This window comes from Paroedura picta, chromosome 9 (assembly GCF_049243985.1).
Source record: "Paroedura picta isolate Pp20150507F chromosome 9, Ppicta_v3.0, whole genome shotgun sequence".
NCBI classification, from domain to species: Eukaryota; Metazoa; Chordata; class Lepidosauria; order Squamata; family Gekkonidae; genus Paroedura; species Paroedura picta.
The window spans coordinates 83,431,086-83,449,438 of NC_135377.1; the positions used below are offsets into that span (position 1 = coordinate 83,431,086).

Below are 18,353 nucleotides of genomic sequence, written 5' to 3' on the forward strand. Positions count from 1 at the left end.
TCGTGGAATTACAACTGTTCTCCAGACTAGAGAGGTCGGTTCCCCTGGAGAAAATGGCTGCCTGGGTGTACAGTCTGCAGTTGCTATTGCATTTCTCTGAAGCTTAGTTGCTTTCGGGACTTGTTTAGCTTAGGTGAGACTGTATCTTTAAAAACTATAGTTCCAATGATGTGCCTTCTACAATTATTTTTAAAAGAACAGACCGGTGACAAAATAGACAATGGTTTATGCAGTGTGTACTGAATTCTAGCTCCTGAGATGTCGGTGTATTAAATGTTTGTTTGTTTTTGACATACTTAAGTATCATTGTCTTTTCTGAATTTGTTTTTAAATATGTGTGTTTTAATGGTATGTCTCATTAATTCTGAGGCTCCTCTGTAGTTAATATATATCTTTACGGATCCTCTTGATGAAGCAGCGTTGGGGTCATCAAGTCTAATAAATGTTTTCCCCATCTTCACCAACAAGTTTCTTTTGCCCTGACTTGCACCGCAACAGCCAATCCTTCTAGGAATCAGATGTCGGTCACTGGTGATGCATTGAGCTGTTTTGAGTTGAGAGTTGTCTGTGACCAGTGATGGCGTCCTGCCATTGTCTCTTTGGGCCTGTCTCGCAACAGGTTTTCTCTGGGTATCCTTATGGCTTTGTTAATCCGTTTCTTGATTTCATCAGGTGGGCACTTTAGTTCCAGAAAGGTTTGTTGTAGATCCCTCAGGTGAAGCTCTCTGTCCGTAGGGCTGGAACAGAGGCAGAAGAAGCGTAGAGACTGGCTGTATGCAGTGGATCATTTGGTATGTTTGGAATGGTAGCTAAAGGCATGTAGAAATATTTGTCAGTCTACAGCAGGGGTAGTCAAACTGCAGCCCTCCAGATGTCCATGGACTACAATTCCCATGAGCCCCTGTCATGGACTACAATGGGAATTGTAGTCCTTGGACATCTGGAGGGCCGCAGTTTCACTACCCCAGGTCTACAGGTTTCTGGTCTAAGGTGATGATTATGATGATTATTGAATAGTTTTATGATAGTATCTCAAAAAAGATGGTTTCAGACAGTTTATACCACAAATAGTTTTAGGATCCAAAGGTTAGCGGACCACAAATACACAGGAATCTATGGGTAATGTAAGGTCGAAGAAAAATCTAACTAGGGAGAAATGATAGGAGATAGGAAATTGTAATTTAAAAATTTGATTCAAGTGACCTCACTGGAAGGGAAAGGGTTATGGGAATTGACCTTTGACCTGAACATGACATCAGAGGACATGATATCACAATCAGCTGAGCTGCCTCATAGAAGAAGAAGAAGAAGAGTAGGTTCTTATATGCCGCTTTTCCCTACCCGAAGGAGGCTCAAAGCGGTTTACAGTTGCCTTCCCTTTCCTCTCCCCACAACAGACGCCCTGTGAGGTGGGTGAGGCTGAGAGAGCCCTGATATTCCTGCTCGGTCAGAACAGCTTTATCAGTGCCGTGGCGAGCCCAAGGTCACCCAGCTGGTTGCATGTGGGGGAGCGCAGAATCGAACCCGGCATGCCAGATTAGAAGTCCGCACTCCTAACCACTACACCAAATTGGCTCTCACACCAAACTGGCTGGGTGTACATACTATCCCCAAACTTCACGTGGTATTTATGAAGGTCTTTTTGCGCAATGTAGAGAACCTGCCTGTTGTTATACATCCATTCTTTCTAGTATGCCAGGAAAGAAACATTGTATTTTAATAGGCATTTTGTATTCTACTTTTGGTGCTTGGAAGTGTGTCCCATTAGAGTGCATAGCATTTGATGAGCGCATTTGACCCCTTTTATAATGGAAAAAGAAAGGAGGAGGAGACAGAAGGGGAAAATATGGGAGAAAAGAGCAGGGCAGGCAGAAAGAAAGGAGATCAGAAGAATAAAATGAATTTTGTGTTTTAAATTCTCTTTGCTGTTTTGTGTTGTGCTGTTTAGTTTTGAGGGATTTCCTGGAAGTTAAAATTGGAGATTTTTTTTTCTCATAGCAGCAAAAGTTAAATCAAATAAATTATTTTGCCTCGGCTCTAATTAAAACTAATGAACAGGTTGTTTTGCAGGACATGTTCATGTATCGCTGGGTGTTCTTTCCACTCAGTGGTGTTAAAAAAAATGAGAAGACTTTTTGGTGACAAAGAAAACAGATATATAACATTTGAGTCCAGGAGTACTCAAGGCATAAGTATTTGTGTGCATGCATCCTTCTTTTGATACAATTAAATAAAAATTACTAGTCCAAAAATATAGATCAGGGTTTTTCAACCAGAGTTTCATTAAACCCTGGGGTTTCTTGATGAACCTGGAAAGGTTTCCTGAATGGGTGGGAGTTCCCCAAATGGCCAATGATGGGCCTGGATGATGGGGTGGGAAGGGGAGGGTCTCCGGATGGGCATGTACACAGCTCAATGCCTGAATTTTCTTCAGATTCTAACCTCAGGTACTGTCCATGTGCTATATTTTTAATTCCATGAGTTACCTATATCACCCAACCATAGAAGGTCTGGTAGCGCAGGATTTTATTGACTTAAAATAATTATATTCTGCCTTATCTCCATAGACTCAAAGCAGATATTAAGGAACAGGCTGCAAACACACGAAAACAATATAACTATCAACAGGATACAAATGAAATATAAAGTAATAAGACAGCCAGATCTGCTCTCCACCAAACATCCTTTGAAACAAAACCATCTTACATGCCTTCCTGGATATAGGAAGTTATGACGGCCTTTGCTACGTCTCTGGTAAGCCCTTCTAGAGGTGTTTTTTATCTGGTCAGGGATAACTTGGTTTCGGCTTCGGCTATGCTTTGGGAGGGGAGATTTTGCCATTGTGGCTCATGCTTTGATAGCATCTAGGCTAGATCATTGCCCTGTGTTGTATGTGGGTTTGCCCTTGAAGACTGTCCAGTTAGTGCAGAATGCTACAGACAGAATGTTGACTAGAATAAGTCATATGGATTATGCATGTCACTCCAGCCTTGTTCCATTACATGGTCTCCCAGTTTATTCTCAGGACCAATTCAAGGTGCTGAGATTGACCTTTAAAGACTTATATGGCTTGGGTTGATGGGACTTCCATGCAGAGCTAAACTGAATGTTCAGTCCATGGACCTTTATCATGAACCCCTAGTTCCTGACCCGTAGTTCTCACCCCCTTTTGAGGTTTGCTTGAAGGCTCATCCCGCCTTCATTTTCTTATCTCTCCTCACAAGGCTGTTCTCACTGGGAGCTCAGTCTAAATACCAGATGGCAGCTTGGGCCGTTTTGGCACCTTGTAGATCAGAGAAAACTGTGTTGCTCTTTCTGTGTGAATCAATGTTCCTGCCAAATGCTGCCCCTATGCCCCCCCTTGCCTAGCTCAGGTATATATGCTTTGCAACCCCCTTCCCCAGTGTCTCTGACAAGATTCCTGTCTAAAAGCTTATGTGATATACTGATCCCTGTCCTGATTCTCCAAATAAAGACTTTTATTTAAAGCTTCATCCTGAAGCCCAAAAGTGATGTCTGTAGTGTGAATCTGCTGGGTCTCAACCACTTGGTTCCTGACACTTGCATTCAAAGGAGCAGTATCCCCCCCCCCCAAGACAATATTTAAAAATATATAAATCATTTGTGACTTGCAAGATTTGGGCTGGTTTGTTCTGGAGGATTCTCCCAAATTCATCCGACTTTCCAACCCTTTCACATCCAACCCTTTCACATCTATCACTCTGTGATAGAGTTCCCTTTGTGTTCCATTTTGGTCACTGCTATGAGCATGAGTTGGTCTTTTGTGGTTTGTGTAGCATTGTAGAAGAATAAATAGTTGTGAAAACACACACCTCTGGGTAAAAAACTGTAGGATATGGAATGAATATCAGCCGATAAATTCATCAAGCTGTACTGTATGATTAAAATCCATGAGTGCTTGTGTGTGTGTGTGTGGGAGATAGTTCTATTTGAAATAGCATGTATTGAATCATAGAATCATAGAATCATAGAATCATAGAGTTGGAAGGGGCCATACAGGCCATCTAGTCCAACCCCCTGCTCAACGCAGGATTAGCCCTAAGCATCCTAAAGCATCCAAGAAAAGTGTGTATCCAACCTTTGCTTGAAGACTGCCAGTGAGGGAGAGTTCACCACCTCTTTAGGCAGCCTATTCCACTGCTGAACTACTCTGACTGTGAAAAACTTTTTCCTGATATCTAGCCTATATCGTTGTACTTGAAGTTTAAACCCATTACTGCATGTCCTCTCCTCTGCAGCCAGCAGAAACAGCATCCTGCCCTCCTCCAAGTGACAACCTTTCAAATACTTAAAGAGGGCTATCATGTCCCCTCTCAACCTCCTTTTCTCCAGGCTGAACATTCCCAAGTCCCTCAACCTATCTTCATAGGGCTTGATCCCTTGGCCCCAGATCATCCTCGTCGCTCTCCTCTGTACCCTTTCAATTTTATTGACGTCCTTCTTGAAGTGAGGCCTCCAGAACTGCACACAGTACTCCATGTGTGGTCTGACCAGTGCCGTATACAATCAAATTAAGGGCCATTCTGCACTTCTAAAAATTTAGCGTTAAGCAACCACAATTGCTTAATGCTATTAAAAAACGTGCTCCCCGCCATTTCTCACCTCCTCACTCTCCTCCCGCTTTCTTACACTTCCTGGCACTCCGCACGGCTGATTAAAATGGCTGCAGAGAAGGACTTGCAATACCAGCAAGTCTCCCCCTGCCTGTCAATCATGGCAGCCAGCCAATCAGCTTTCTCCTTTTTTTAAAGGGAAAGCAATCTTTTTTTAAAAGTAAAACTTCTCCGTTGCTATGCCTATACATATAATCATAGATGTGTAGTGCATAGTTTAGCCCGCCCATTTTGGAAGTTTGACACTTGCAGATTAACAGAAGTAATTTTTTTCCAGATTTTTTTTTGGGGGGGGAGGGTTGAGAAGCTTGCTTTGTGTGCCAACTGGTATGTGGGAATTTTTTATTTTTTGGATCTGCCTCTATGGACCAACACATATTCATTGGTGCAGGCAGCTTGCTCCCCCCCCCCCGCAAAAAAAGCCCCGTTTGGGTAGAAGGGAGAGGGAGGCAGGCTCAAGGGTGGGCACTGGAGATGGAAATTGTGCTACTTTGCCCACGTTGGTTATGCACATGTCCATGGCTCTCCTCCCACTAGCAAAAGATGGTTGGGAGAATCTAATTTTTGGGATTCCCCAACTATCACTGTAAAATGGAGGATATAGCTGCCGGTTTGCGGCTGTGATGCTGGATGCAGACGACGTCATGTAAAATATAGGGAAAAAATCCCATCTGCATAAGGTTAGTATTTCATATTTTTACTCGGGTGCGGAATGCCCCTAAGAATTTCTTTTACCTTCCCAAGTTGGATACAATATAGAATCACATCATGATTGATTTTGTGCTGATGTATAACACACACATGCGTACTGGTAATACAAAAGAAGGGAAAGCATAAGGAGCACTGAAAATGAAATAACTTTCCATGCATAACAATCTTTATCAAATTCAAACACAAAATGGAACAGGGAATTCTCGGTGCATCAGTTCCACTTCAAAAACAAGAGTAATGCATTTGGAATGCTGCAAGCTACAGAGAAAGAGATGAATTTCTTATAGCATTCTTTACTATGATCCATTTCTTGGGGAATGCCCCCAAAATTCATCCAATAGACTAAAGCAGTATTTGTGTGGTCTGAGCATGTTTAATACTTTTTATTAATTAAATGTGAAATAATTTCTATTTACATCAGAATGCCATTTTAATTCAGGACCTCCATAGGAGGTAGCATGTAAATGAGCTTGGCTTACCTGACTGGGAGGCCAGGGGCTCATTTTGCCAGGCAGCCTGGGGACAGACAAGTGAAGTGGATGCCCATTGGCTCCCCTGCATAGGTCACTTCCCTTAGAGCAGCAGGCAAGGGGATTTGCTCTCCCGGCTGGGGATGGTTCAGGTCCCCAGGGCACCTCTGGACTCCATGGGTTGTGGTGCAGTCTGCTGACTGCTAAGTCAGGCTCCCTCTCCCATGTTGTGCCAGTCCTCCCATGGGGAGGTAATAAAAGCTGTGGTCTGGTTTATCCCAACATTGGTGTATCACATCTTATTCCAGCCCAGAATGCCCTCTGGCGAGTCAACAGCAACAAAGTGATTCTGGGAACATTGAGGGTGCCTTTCTCAAATGAATTATATACTCGACAAATCTGAAATTTGGAATTTGAGTTTGCAGGGATTAGTAAGTCTCTCACACGGCATTCTTTTACTGTTACAGTATTTTTCTCTGTGTTGTTCTCTAGCCCTTCTACGAACTCCACTGCCTGTTGAGCCTGCAGGGACTCATATTTGATTGGAACCAATGTGTGGGCATGTGAAGAATTGGGAAAGTAGCAGGTCTCCATATGCATTCCAAACTGAGACAATGAAAGAAGGGAAGGCTTAAATCCTCCTCTCATTTCAGAACAATTTGGACTCAGGCCCATATATGCTTGAATTGTAAAGGAAAAAAAGTCACTTTGTAGTCGTCATTCATTCAGTGTCACGTGCAAAGAACTGCCCTTCTGGCTTACAGAGATTTTCTAAAATGAAATTGAGAGTTGCATCATGCATATTGTTATGCATCTTTCAGCTCCCTTAGTGCATATTTCTCTTTCTCCCCACCGCAGAAATGCAATCTTCATATGACTCTATGCATCAAGGTGAATTATTTGTGCAAGGTTTTACATATGCATTCCTGAGCATGGGTTTAAAAAAAAGGAAAGAAAGCAAATTGCACAAAAATAGCTTTGCAAATTAAGAGAGTGATCCTATTCACACTTGCAAGGGATTAAGCATAACTAAAGAGAGTGGGGCTAAATATATTTACAAAAAAAAATTATTTAAAACATGTATTAGCCACCTTTCTCTCTTGTGGAACTCAAGGTGGCTTACAACAACAACAACAACAACAACAACAACAAAAACAACAAAAACTCTGTAACTAGCTTGGTGTTGTGATTTATTTAATGTATATGTATTTAATGAGCCTCTTGTGGCGCAGAGTGGTAAGGCAGCAGTCTGAAAGCTCTGCCCATGAGGCTGGGAGTTCAATCCCAGCAGCTGGCTCAAGGTTGACTCAGCCTTCCATCCTTCCGAGGTTGGTAAAATGAGTACAAAGCTTGCTGGGGGGTAAACGGTGATGACTGGGGAAGGCACTGGCAAACCACTCCCACCCATTCCAGAAACCCTTCCAGGGCTCTCAAGAAGCCCCAGAGCTCCACGTAACCTTGGCTGAGAAAGCCTGATCTAGCCCAATATGTTCTAAATGACTAGGAAGGCATCAGGCAGTACAAGTAAGGCCAAACTGGGGATATGACAGGATGTATGCAATGGATGTAGAGCTTCTTGTGGCGCAGAGTGGTAAGGCAGCAGACATGCAGTCTGAAGCTCTGCCCATGAGGCTGGGAGTTCAATCCCAGCAGCCGGCTCAAGATTGACTCAGCCTTCCATCCTTCCGAGGTTGGTAAAATGAGTACATAGCTTGCTGGGGGGTAAACGGTGATGACTGGGGAAGGCACTGGCAAACCACCCCGTATTGAGTCTGCCATGAAAACGCTAGAGGGCGTCACCCCAAGGGTCAGACATGACCTGGTGCTTGCACAGGGGATACCTTTACCTTATGTATTTAATATATATATTTTAGATTTATTACCTACCACTTCCAGACTGGCTGGCTCCTGCCGGGTTACAATGTTTAAAACCCCACAGCAGCTTCTAATCTGGCAAGCCGGGTTTGTTTCCCCACTCCTCCTCATGCAGCCAGCTGGGTGACCTTGGGTTAGTCACAGAAGTTCAGTCAGAGCTCCCTCAGCCTCACCTACCGCATAGGGTGTCTTTTGTGGGGAGAGGAAAAGAAGGCGATTGTAAGCTTCTTTAAGTAATAGTGAAAAGCGGGATATAAAAACCAACTCTTCTGCAAACCTCCCACAAAAACTACCTAAATAAAGCAACAATTATAAAACCCCATTTAAGACTGCCAATAAAGAGAAACTAAACCAGTTGACTGTGGGCCTGCAGCTGAAAAGGCCCTCCATTGTTGATTGGTGGAACAGTCAAGAAGGCTTCTCCCTGTTAACTTAATTATTGGGCAGGAACTTACGGAAGAAGACAGTCCTTCAGATACCCTGGTGCTCACTTAGGCCACACCACATAGCCCCCTCCACAGAAACCTATATAAATAACAGCTGTACACAGCCACTCTGAGTGCTTTCCAATTCAGGATCTATTGGAACCTCCCATACTGGCTCATGTTGCTGATCTCTGATTCTCTACTCTACGGGAATGGTAATTACTTGGAACCTTCTTTTCCCATCATGATTCTTCTCTATACGACTGCCTGATAGGTGTGTTAAATATATTTATGCTTTTATTATTTTCTTTCTAATAAAGACTTACTATTTTTTTTTAATAATTTACCAACGTTGTCTGCCTTGAGTTCTTAAGGGTTCAATTAACTCATGGGCATTATAAAATCAGAGTCCAGTAGCACCTTTAAGACCAGCAAAAATTTATTCAGGGTGTGAGCTTTTGAGTGCAAGCTCTCGAAAGCTCACGCCCTGAATAAATCTTTGCTGGTCTTAAAAGTGCTAAAAGGTAAAGGTAAAGGTATCCCCTGTGCAAGCACTGGGTCATGTCTGACCCTTGGGGTGATGCCCTCCAACGTTTTCATGGCAGACTCAATATGGGGTTATTTGCCAGTGCCTTCCCCAGTCATTACCGTTTAAAGGTGCTACTGGACTCTGATTTTATTGTGTGAGTCCCTTGGACTGCAAGGCGAACAAACCGGTCAGTCCTAGAGGAGATCAGCCCTGACTGCTGCTTAGAAGGCCAGATCCTGAAGATGAAACTCAAATACTTTGGCCACCTCATGAGAAGGAAGGACTCCCTGGAGAAGAGCCTAATGCTGGGAGCGATCGAGGGCAAAAGAAGAAGGGGACGACAGAGAATGAGGTGGCTGGATGGAGTCACTGAAGCAGTCGGTGCAAACTTAAATGGACTCCGGGGAATGGTAGAGGACAGGAAGGCCTGTCCACGGGGTCGTGATGGGTCGGACACGACTTCGCACCTAACAACAACAATAACAAAAGGTGCTACTGGACTCTGATTTTATTGTGCTACTTCAGACCAACATGGCTACCCATTTGAATCTATACTCATAAGCACTGGCATTCGATCCTTTAAAGCTACGTTACCTCCCTCTCGCTCTGCTAATTCCCCCTGGCTTAATGCACACGTCACAGGGCACGTGTAAGCATGATTCTGGTAACAGCACCAGTTTAAAACATCAACAACATCCTTGGAATTAGGAGGAAAAAAACGTAGCCCTGAGTATCTCCTGCATGTGACCCCGCAGCCCACTGCTCCTGGTGGCTTTTCCCAGGAGTTCCACCTAGATATTAAATTACAAAGGGGTTAAGTTAAACCCCATGGAAACCCAGAGGCCTGTGCTGTGCGTGTCTGCATTGTTTGCCATCTGCATACAGCACCTGCCTCAGATACAACAGACCATTATGTACGTTCAGAGCAAGAAAGGACGTGTGCCCAGCCCTCCGCCGCGCAAAGACTATTGTTGGCATATGATGTAAGAACCATTTCCTCATCTCAAAGACACGGCAATGAGGCTACAGCGGATTGCTGGCCTAGAGCAGTGCGGTGTTTTGTCAGAGATAATTAGTTTGGCCTAGTCGGGAGAGAGTGTCTCGTGGTCCAAAACAGCTCCTGTCGTGTTTCTATAATGAAGATTTGAAGCTGCATGTTGTGGCCGGTGTACTATTGACAGTTGATATTACTTGGTCATGTTTTCATAGATATTCAGATTTAACCATTGCCTCTGCTGTTTTAGTTAGTTACCTCTGCTGGCAGAAGGGAGGGAAAAAATATTAATCTAGAGAGCCACAGGATGGTCCACAGATTGTTAGTTTCCCGCCTTTCCATCACATTTATGCCTCCTGGCTCAAGACAATGGGGAAAAAAAAATGCTGATTTTCATTTGGCAATATTTCCAGACAGAAAATAAAAAAGAAAAGAAAATGGAAGGTTTCTTAAACAGGAAGCTCAGAACGGCCGTCCAAATGTGGAAGTCTGCCAGAGGGAACAACAAATGCAGCGCACCGTTATAAAACAATAATACGAGGGTGGATGAATGAGGAAAAGAAATAATAATTAACTCGGTAGAACAATTAAAGGAGGGAGGCTGCAGCAGGCAACAGCCATGGCTTTTGACGAATAATAAAAAATGGATTCAATTTTCCGGGTATCTAGTAAAAGTGGTAAAGCTACAGAGATAAATCCGAAGTTCGTGTGAGAGAGAAAAAAACTCTTCAGTGAGGGACTCCTAAAATGAGAAAACATTAGGCTCATCACAACAAAGGCCAGTTTGTCAAATCTGAAGGCTCTCTTGGTCTTGACAATAGGTTGGTACAGTGTTATCCTATAGCACAGCAGTAGTCAACCTGTGGTCCTCCAGATGTTCATGGACTACAATACCCATGAGCCCTTGCCAGCAAATTGTTCAATCATGGAAGGGGTATCTGAGGAGGGGACCAGCAGATGTTTTGAATTGGTCAGCCTCAAGCAAATGCCTGGTAGAGGCTTCAGGCCAACAAAGCCACCCACCCGACTATCCAATGATATCTGTACTTCTGAATAAAGCTCATGGGGATTTTAGACTCTGTCTTGCATTCAACCCTGTCCAGTCTTTTGTTGTTGTTGTTGTTAGGTGCGAAGTCGTGTCCGACCCATCGCGACCCCATGGACAATGATCCTCCAGGCCTTCCTGTCCTCTACCATTCCCTGGAGTCCATTTAAGTTTGCACCGACTGCTTCAGTGACTCCATCCAGCCACCTCATTCTCTGTCGTCCCCTTCTTCTTTTGCCCTCGATCGCTCCCAGCATTAGGCTCTTCTCCAGGGCGTCCTTCCTTCTCATGAGGTGGCCAAAGTATTTGAGTTTCATCTTCAGGATCTGGCCTTCTAAGGAGCAGTCTGGGCTGATCTCCTCTAGGACTGACCGGTTTGTTCGCCTTGCAGTCCAAGGGATTCACACAATAAAATCAGAGTCCAGTAGCACCTTTTGTTATTGTTGTTGTTAGGTGCGAAGTCGTGTCTGACCCATCACGACCCCATGGACAGGCCTTCCTGTCCTCTACCATTCCCTGGAGTCCATTTAAGTTTGCACCTACTGCTTCAGTGACTCCATCCAGCCACCTCATTCTCTGTCGTCCCCTTCTTCTTTTGCCCTCGATCGCTCCCAGCATTATGCTCTTCTCCAGGGAGTCCTTCCTTCTCATGAGGTGGCCAAAGTATTTGAGTTTCATCTTCAGGATCTGGCCTTCTAAGGAGCAGTCCGGGCTGATCTCCTCTAGGACTGACCGGTTTATTCACCTTGCAGTCCAAGGCAGTGGTCCCCAACCTTTTTATCACCGGGGACCGGTCAACGCTTGAAAATTTTACTGAAACCTGGGGGGGGGGTGTAGTCTACTAGACCAGGGGTAGTCAACCTGTGGTCCTCCAGATGTCCATGGACTACAATTCCCATGAGCCCCTGCCAGCAAACGCTGTGAGATGAGGGAATCCTGATCAGAGCAGGAATGGAGAAGGAGTGCTTTGTGACCTGGACTTCTGCTAAGTTGGGTCGATGTTGGTGGGCTGAAGCACCTAACTTCTTAGACAGAGCCACGGCCCGGTACCGACTGATCTAAGGACCGGTACTGGTCCCCGGACCGGGGGTTGGGGATCACTGGTCCAAGGGACTTGCAAGAGTCTTCTCCAGCACCAGAGTTCAAAAGCCTCAAAGTCCAGTCTTAGTTTCTTGTAAAACCAAGAAAGGCAGATACGGGACTGAAAGGTTGTTTCTTTCACTTACCTCATGACAAATTTGAGGATTTGAAAAGTGTCCGAGTGCTAAATTGATAGGCTGAACCGCCTCATCATAGAGAACAACATGACCGGCCCTAGTTGCACATTTCAACAAGAAGGATGGCGCACAAACAAATTGCCCAGCGGTTGGCATAAACTACCAAAGAACTACTTTGAAAGGCCAAAAAATATATAGCCGAAAGCCTCCCCACGGTTTTATTCGCTGCTCTATTTCCTCACAAAAAAAGGCACCCGATGTATTGTGGTGTCCTGGCCATCCTTTTCATTTCTGGGAAATGAGGAGCTTTTTCAAAACCCGTGTTGTGAGGGAGATTGTGAATGTGTGTGAGGTGTAAATAATACGACCCCTTTATGTGAAGGAAAGTGTCTGAGTGCTCTCAGCAGGGGGCAGGTTTCTTCACCAGTTAGGTCCAACACAAAACACGGCACAGCTACAAAAATGGCTGTTCCAGGGAAGCCATGAAACATTCTCCCAAACAACAGAGCCAGCTGACTGAGCCAGGAAAAGCGGGAAACTGTCCTGCAAGCTGCAGAACAATATTTATTCCCTGTAGCGGACCCAATGAGGAATACTACTCTGCCCCTCGCTGGTGGAATAGAGCTATTGTGCCAGCGCCCTACTCTTCTCCCCCTATGAATAATGTTGAATCCTCAATCTGCCCTGAAATCTGTTCACGTCCTCTACATTTGGCAGTCCATTGTGAAGCTGGCTGGTGGACCTGGCTCGAGTGAGAGAAAGCCACTTCCATGGTCTACAATAGACTTGATTGTCCTACGTTTTTAGTCCCTGGGGAGATATTCACAATAGATTCTCCACGAGGTTCTGTCCTGGGACGAAGTGCTTAGCACATTCGAGGGATGCATTTTCTTAAACCACTTTAGCCCCTGCTGAAATGTTGTGGACTGGAAACGATGACAATTGTTCCTAAACTGGACTGCATCCTAAATATGGTGTCACTGGTCAGGAGTTTAATTGGTGGGGATGTTTTTAAGGACGTTTGGAATATCTATTTCAATTCTACGTTTGGTTTTTAGCTCCACTTTCTCTTCTGCTCCCTAAATCCTGGGCGATATGAGAATTCCATATTTGTACAAATCTCTCAAGGCTCCCAGAATCCCTAGCAGTGCCTTGTGTCCTTTTCAATATGGCAGCATGGGAACCTCAGTTCTCTGTGGTTAATGGGTATGGAAGCTAGCCTATCGCCTTGCTTTCGGAATTTACATGTGTAAATTCTGTGGCTGTGGCCAGATGTGATAATGGGAGCATTCTTGATCTGATGGCACCAATGGCTGCTTCATCAGCTCCTCGTTCTTCCCTTATTGCCCGTTCCTTTATAGCAGACCAGAGCCATCATAGTTGTGTTAAGCCTCTCTAATAGGCTCATAATCATAGAGTTGGAAGAGACCTCCAGGGTCATCTAGTCCAGTGGTCCCCAACCTTTTTATCACTGGGAACTCGTCAACGCTTCACAGTTTCACTGAGGCCCAGGAGGGTAGTCTTTTGCCGAGGGATGTTGCCGTGGCCACTTGAGCCCCTGTTCCACTTGATTTCCCACTGGCGCACCTGACTTCCTGCAGCCCACTGGGGGGTGCTGCCAGCAGCAGCTGTGCAGTGCTATGTTGAGGGGGAACCCCAGCCATGGTGGCCGCTGGAGAGCACTAAAGGTGAGCCAGCGGCAGAGTGGCAGGGCAGCCCCCGAGGCAGCAGCCAGGGAGGACGAGGAGGAGCTGCAGCCCGGTACCGACTGATCCATGGACCGGTCCCAGTCTTCGGACCGAGGGGTTTGGGACCACTGATCTAGTCCAAATGCCTGCAGAATGCAGGAAATTCACAACTACCTACCCACCCACAGTGACCCCAATTCCATGGCCAGAGGCTGCTCCCCCCCAATCCCGGGCAGTCTGGCCTGGAGGAAATTCACTCCCCGATCCCAATGGTGATTGGCATTTCCCAGGGCATGCAAGAAACAAGAGGCAAGCATGAATACAATCCCTTCTGCCCACCACTCACAATCTGGCTACGTTTCTGTCCGATGGCTACCTTGCTTAAAAACCTCCAAAGAAGGAGAGCCAGCCACCTCCTGAGGAAGCCTGTTCCACTGAGGAATCACTCTAATTGTCACGAACTTTTCCCAGATGTTAAGCCGAAAGTTCCTTTGAATTAATCGGCAGAGGATAACACCCCACTCCACCAACACCATCTCCCTTATGTGTTACCTTGATGTGTATAACCAGAGAAGCAGCTAAAAAGAAGTCTAACTAATGTCAGTAGAGGTGTTTTTCAGCATCTTTTGGGCGTTCTCCTCCCATGTGTTTTGGTCACGAGAGAATCTGGGGAGGTGGAATGTGCCTAGTCTCTGGCTCAGATACTCAGGGATCAGAAGGGCTTTCACCAATGTGATCCTTTCAGTCAATATGCTCACAGCAGGGTGCTGAAGGGTCTCAGTGGGGGGCTGAAGGGAAGAGAGCTAAATTGAAGGACTGCAATCTGGATTTTCAGATAGTTAGGTGGATAGGGAATTGGTTAGAGAACCGCACTCAAAGAGTTGTTGTCAATGGTGTTTCATCAGACTGGAGAGAGGTGAGTAGCGGGGTACCTCAGGGCTCGGTGCTCGGCCCAGTACTTTTTAACATATTGATTAATGATCTAGATGAGGGGGTGGAGGGACTACTCATCAAGTTTGCAGACGACACCAAATTGGGAGGACTGGCAAATACTCCGGAAGATAGAGACAGAGTTCAACGAGATCTGAACACAATGGAAAAATGGGCAAATGAGAACAAGATGCAATTTAATAAAGATAAGTGTAAAGTTCTGCATCTGGGTCAGAAAAATGAAAAGCATGCCTACTGGATGGGGGATACGCTTCTAGGTAACCCTGTGTGTGAACGAGACCTTGGGGTACTTGTGGACTGTAAACTAAACATGAGCAGGCAGTGTGATGCAGCGGTAAAAAAGGCAAATGCCATTTGGGGCTGTATCAACAGGGGCATCACATCAAAATCACAAGATGTCATAGTCCCATTGTATACGGCACTGGTCAGACCACACCTGGAGTACTGTGTGCAGTTCTGGAGGCCTCACTTCAAGAAGGACGTAGATAAAATTGAAAGGGTACAGAGGAGAGCGACGGGGATGATCTGGGGCCAAGGGACCAAGCCCTATGAAGATAGGTTGAGGGACTTGGGAATGTTCAGCCTGGAGAAAAGGAGGTTGAGAGGGGACATGATAGCCCATTTTAAGTATTTGAAAGGTCACTTAGCGGAGGGCAGGATGCTGTTCCTATTGGCTCCAGAGAGAGGACATGCAGTAATGGGTTTAAACTACAAGTACAACAATATCAGCTAGATATCAGGAAAAAAATTTTCACAGTCAGAGTAGTTCAGCAGTGGAATAGGCTGCCTAAGGAGGTGGTGAGCTCCCCCTCACTGGCAGTCTTCAAGCAAAGGTTGGATGCACACTTTTCTTGGATGCTTTAGGATGCTTAGGGCTGATCCTGCGTTGAGCAGGGGGTTGGACTAGATGGCCTGTATGGCCCCTTCCAACTCTATGATTCTGTGATTCTGTGAGTGTGGTTTAGTGGTTAAGAGCAGTGGACTCTAATCTGGAGAGCTGGGTCTGATTCCTCACTTCTCCACACTAAGCCTGCTGGGTGACTTTAGGCCAGTCTCAGTTCTTACTGAACTCCTTCTGACTTCACAACCTGGAGAGGAAGGAAAGGTGATTATAAGCTGTCTTGGAATACAGGAGGCCTGCTAGGTGACCTTGGGCCAGTCACTGTTCTCTTCGAGCTCTCTCACCCCAATTATCTTAAAAGGTACCTGCTGTGGGGAGAGGAGTGGAAGGTGATCATAAGCCACTTTGAGGCTCCTCGAGATAGAGAAAAGCAGAGTATAACACCCAACTTTTCTTCTTGTTATTCTTATGGGTGGGGCTTCTTATATAGCACTTCCAGGGGCCCTGCACAATGCCTTATCCTCCCATGGATCAGGGCCATATCCTCTCTCCTCCTCTCTTTTACCTTTTTAAGGACCCTTGGAGTGACACCTCTTTGCACAGGGGGAGGGCTCTGCTGCGCATGCGCGGTGCCGCATGCGCGATTTCAGCCGCACATGCACAATTTTGGCCACGCAGTGTGCATGTGCGCATGCACAGCCCAGCCACGGGCCAATCGCATGCGCGATTGCGCGGGCGCGGCCACGCATGCGTGCTGCCGGTCCCCAGCTGGTCCCCAGCCAAAAAAAGGTTAGGGACTACTGCCTTAAACCACTCCAGCTCATGGATCTTAGCTCAAATCTATTTTCAGCCATGAAATTCACTGGGTTGCCATGGGCTGGGAGGGGGCAAAATGGGACAGAGAAGAGTCATCCATACTACCCTCCTTGGGAACAAGGTAGGATAAAAATGACTGGGGTAAATTAGTGTGGCACATTGGGCTCAGCTGAGTGTCATGAATATATGTGGCACAAACCTCGTGAGGTGGACACGCTCTGGCGGTAGGAGGGTTTCGAAGCCCCGTGACCCTGCATGGCTCAAGAACCCATGGGCCTTAACTCTTTTAGTGCTGATCCTGAAGGACAAACAGTGAAACAATGTCAGCTGGCATTGTGAAAGTCGTATCCCTTGTGCTCATGAATCATGGTTAGGAATAATCACAGATAATTTGTCCTTCACCCTAATGCTACTATATTATTCACGTTTTAAAAAATGATCTATATCCTCCTGGCTTCGACTGGCTTAGGCTTTCCCTCAGTCTATTATGGACGTTCCGCTGAACGAGGGCTACAGAAGTGCCTGGAGAGGAGTTACATTTAATAGAAGAAGAGCTGGGGTTTTGGTACCCGAAGGAGTCCCAAAGCAGCTTACAATCGCCTAACTTTCCTCTCATCACAACAGATGCCCTGTGAGGTAGGTGGGACTGAGAGAACTCTGAGAGAACTGTAACTAACCCAAGGTCATCCAGAAGGTTTCATGTGTCTTGAAACAGCTTACAGTTGCCACCCCCTCCTCTCCCCGCAACAGGTATCCTGTGAGGTAGGTGAGGCTGGGAGAGCTCTGAGAGAACTGTGACTGGCCCAAGGTCACCCAGATGGCTGCCCATGGAGGAGGAGCAGGGAATCCAACCCAGTTCTGGCAGGGGCTCATGGGAATTGTAGTCCATGGACATCTGGAGGACCACAGGTTGACTACCCCTGCTCTAGTAGACTACACCCCCCCCCCAGGCTTCAGTAAAATTTTCAAGCGTTGACCGGTCCCCGGTGATAAAAAGGTTGGGGACCACTGTTCTAAAGCATCCATTTTCTCTAGAGAATGATCTCTATAACCCGTGAGCAGCACTCCATGCAATTGTGACACGACTGCGTGATCCTTTTGCATCAAGATTCTTTCTGGGCCACACGTGCCCCAAAAGCCCTTTGGCGCATCCGTGAATCACTACACAGGAAGCAATCTCTATGTGACTGTGCATGCTTCTTTTGTATCAAGATGACTTTTCTGCAGTGTTTAATCCAAACACATCTGTCCAGTGGTATCGTGAAGGGGAGGAGCGATGCACATGGATGGAAGGAACAGAAAGACGGCACCAACTGTGCATGCTTCTTATTCTCCAGTGAATCTGAGAAGCCCTCCGGAATTCAAAAGGACTGGGATCCATAGGAGAACGAAACAGAAAAAAGCCGCTCTTCCCAAGCTTCCAGGTATCTATTTCAGCAGCTTTGAACGCCGCATCTTGTTCTTTGACTTGGCTGATCTTCCACTTCAACATGGATGTCTCCTCCCCCTCCCCAGGTTGACACTTGCTAGTCTTCAGAATTTGGAGATAATTTTTTTTGAGGGGTGGGGGCTTCATTTGCAGCTTTTCATCCTTTCCTCAACAAAAAGCGGGACCAAACAGAAAAGGTGAAAAATGTGTTCTTTGAATATAGCCCATCTCCTTCTCAGTGAGCACAGCTCACCACGAAAACGCAGAGTGATTTGAAATCATATAACCTCTCGCGTTCAGCGTAGCCGTCACCCTCTTTATATCCCATCCATCAATACTATTGGTGGTGATGGGACCGAATAAAATCGCGCCCCCCCCCCTCCCCGTTTCCTTTTTATCCTGTAGCTGCCTCGCAGAATCATTTATCTCCAGGCCTTTTCATTGGGTATAATTCTTCTGTGTATCTATTCACTTCATTTTTTGGTTATCTGCACTCCCCATTCAGTGGCACAATACACTTTCGAAATTCATTTATGACACACATCTTAACCACAACAGTTGCTTATTGTTTATGCCCCTTTCGTACGATGCCGTTTCTCCTGCCATTATGTCTGTAGCCCGGAGATAGGAAATGAATCAACCTGAATCTTGTAGCTAAATCTATGAGCCGGCTCTGGAACTTCACAGTGGCGCCCTAGCTCTTTACTTATTCGTGGGTCAAACCCTGT

General features: G+C 45.9%; 1 long non-coding RNA gene across 1 annotated transcript; it reads left to right on the forward strand.

Annotated features, from left to right (window-relative positions):
• The first annotated feature begins 1,246 nt into the window (after window positions 1–1,246).
• Window positions 1,247–17,931, forward strand: LOC143844306 (uncharacterized). Its single transcript, XR_013233941.1, has 3 exons — window positions 1,247–1,312; window positions 2,568–2,754; window positions 17,450–17,931. It is a non-coding gene; the product is annotated as an uncharacterized LOC143844306 (long non-coding RNA).
• Window positions 17,932–18,353: the final 422 nt, after the last annotated feature.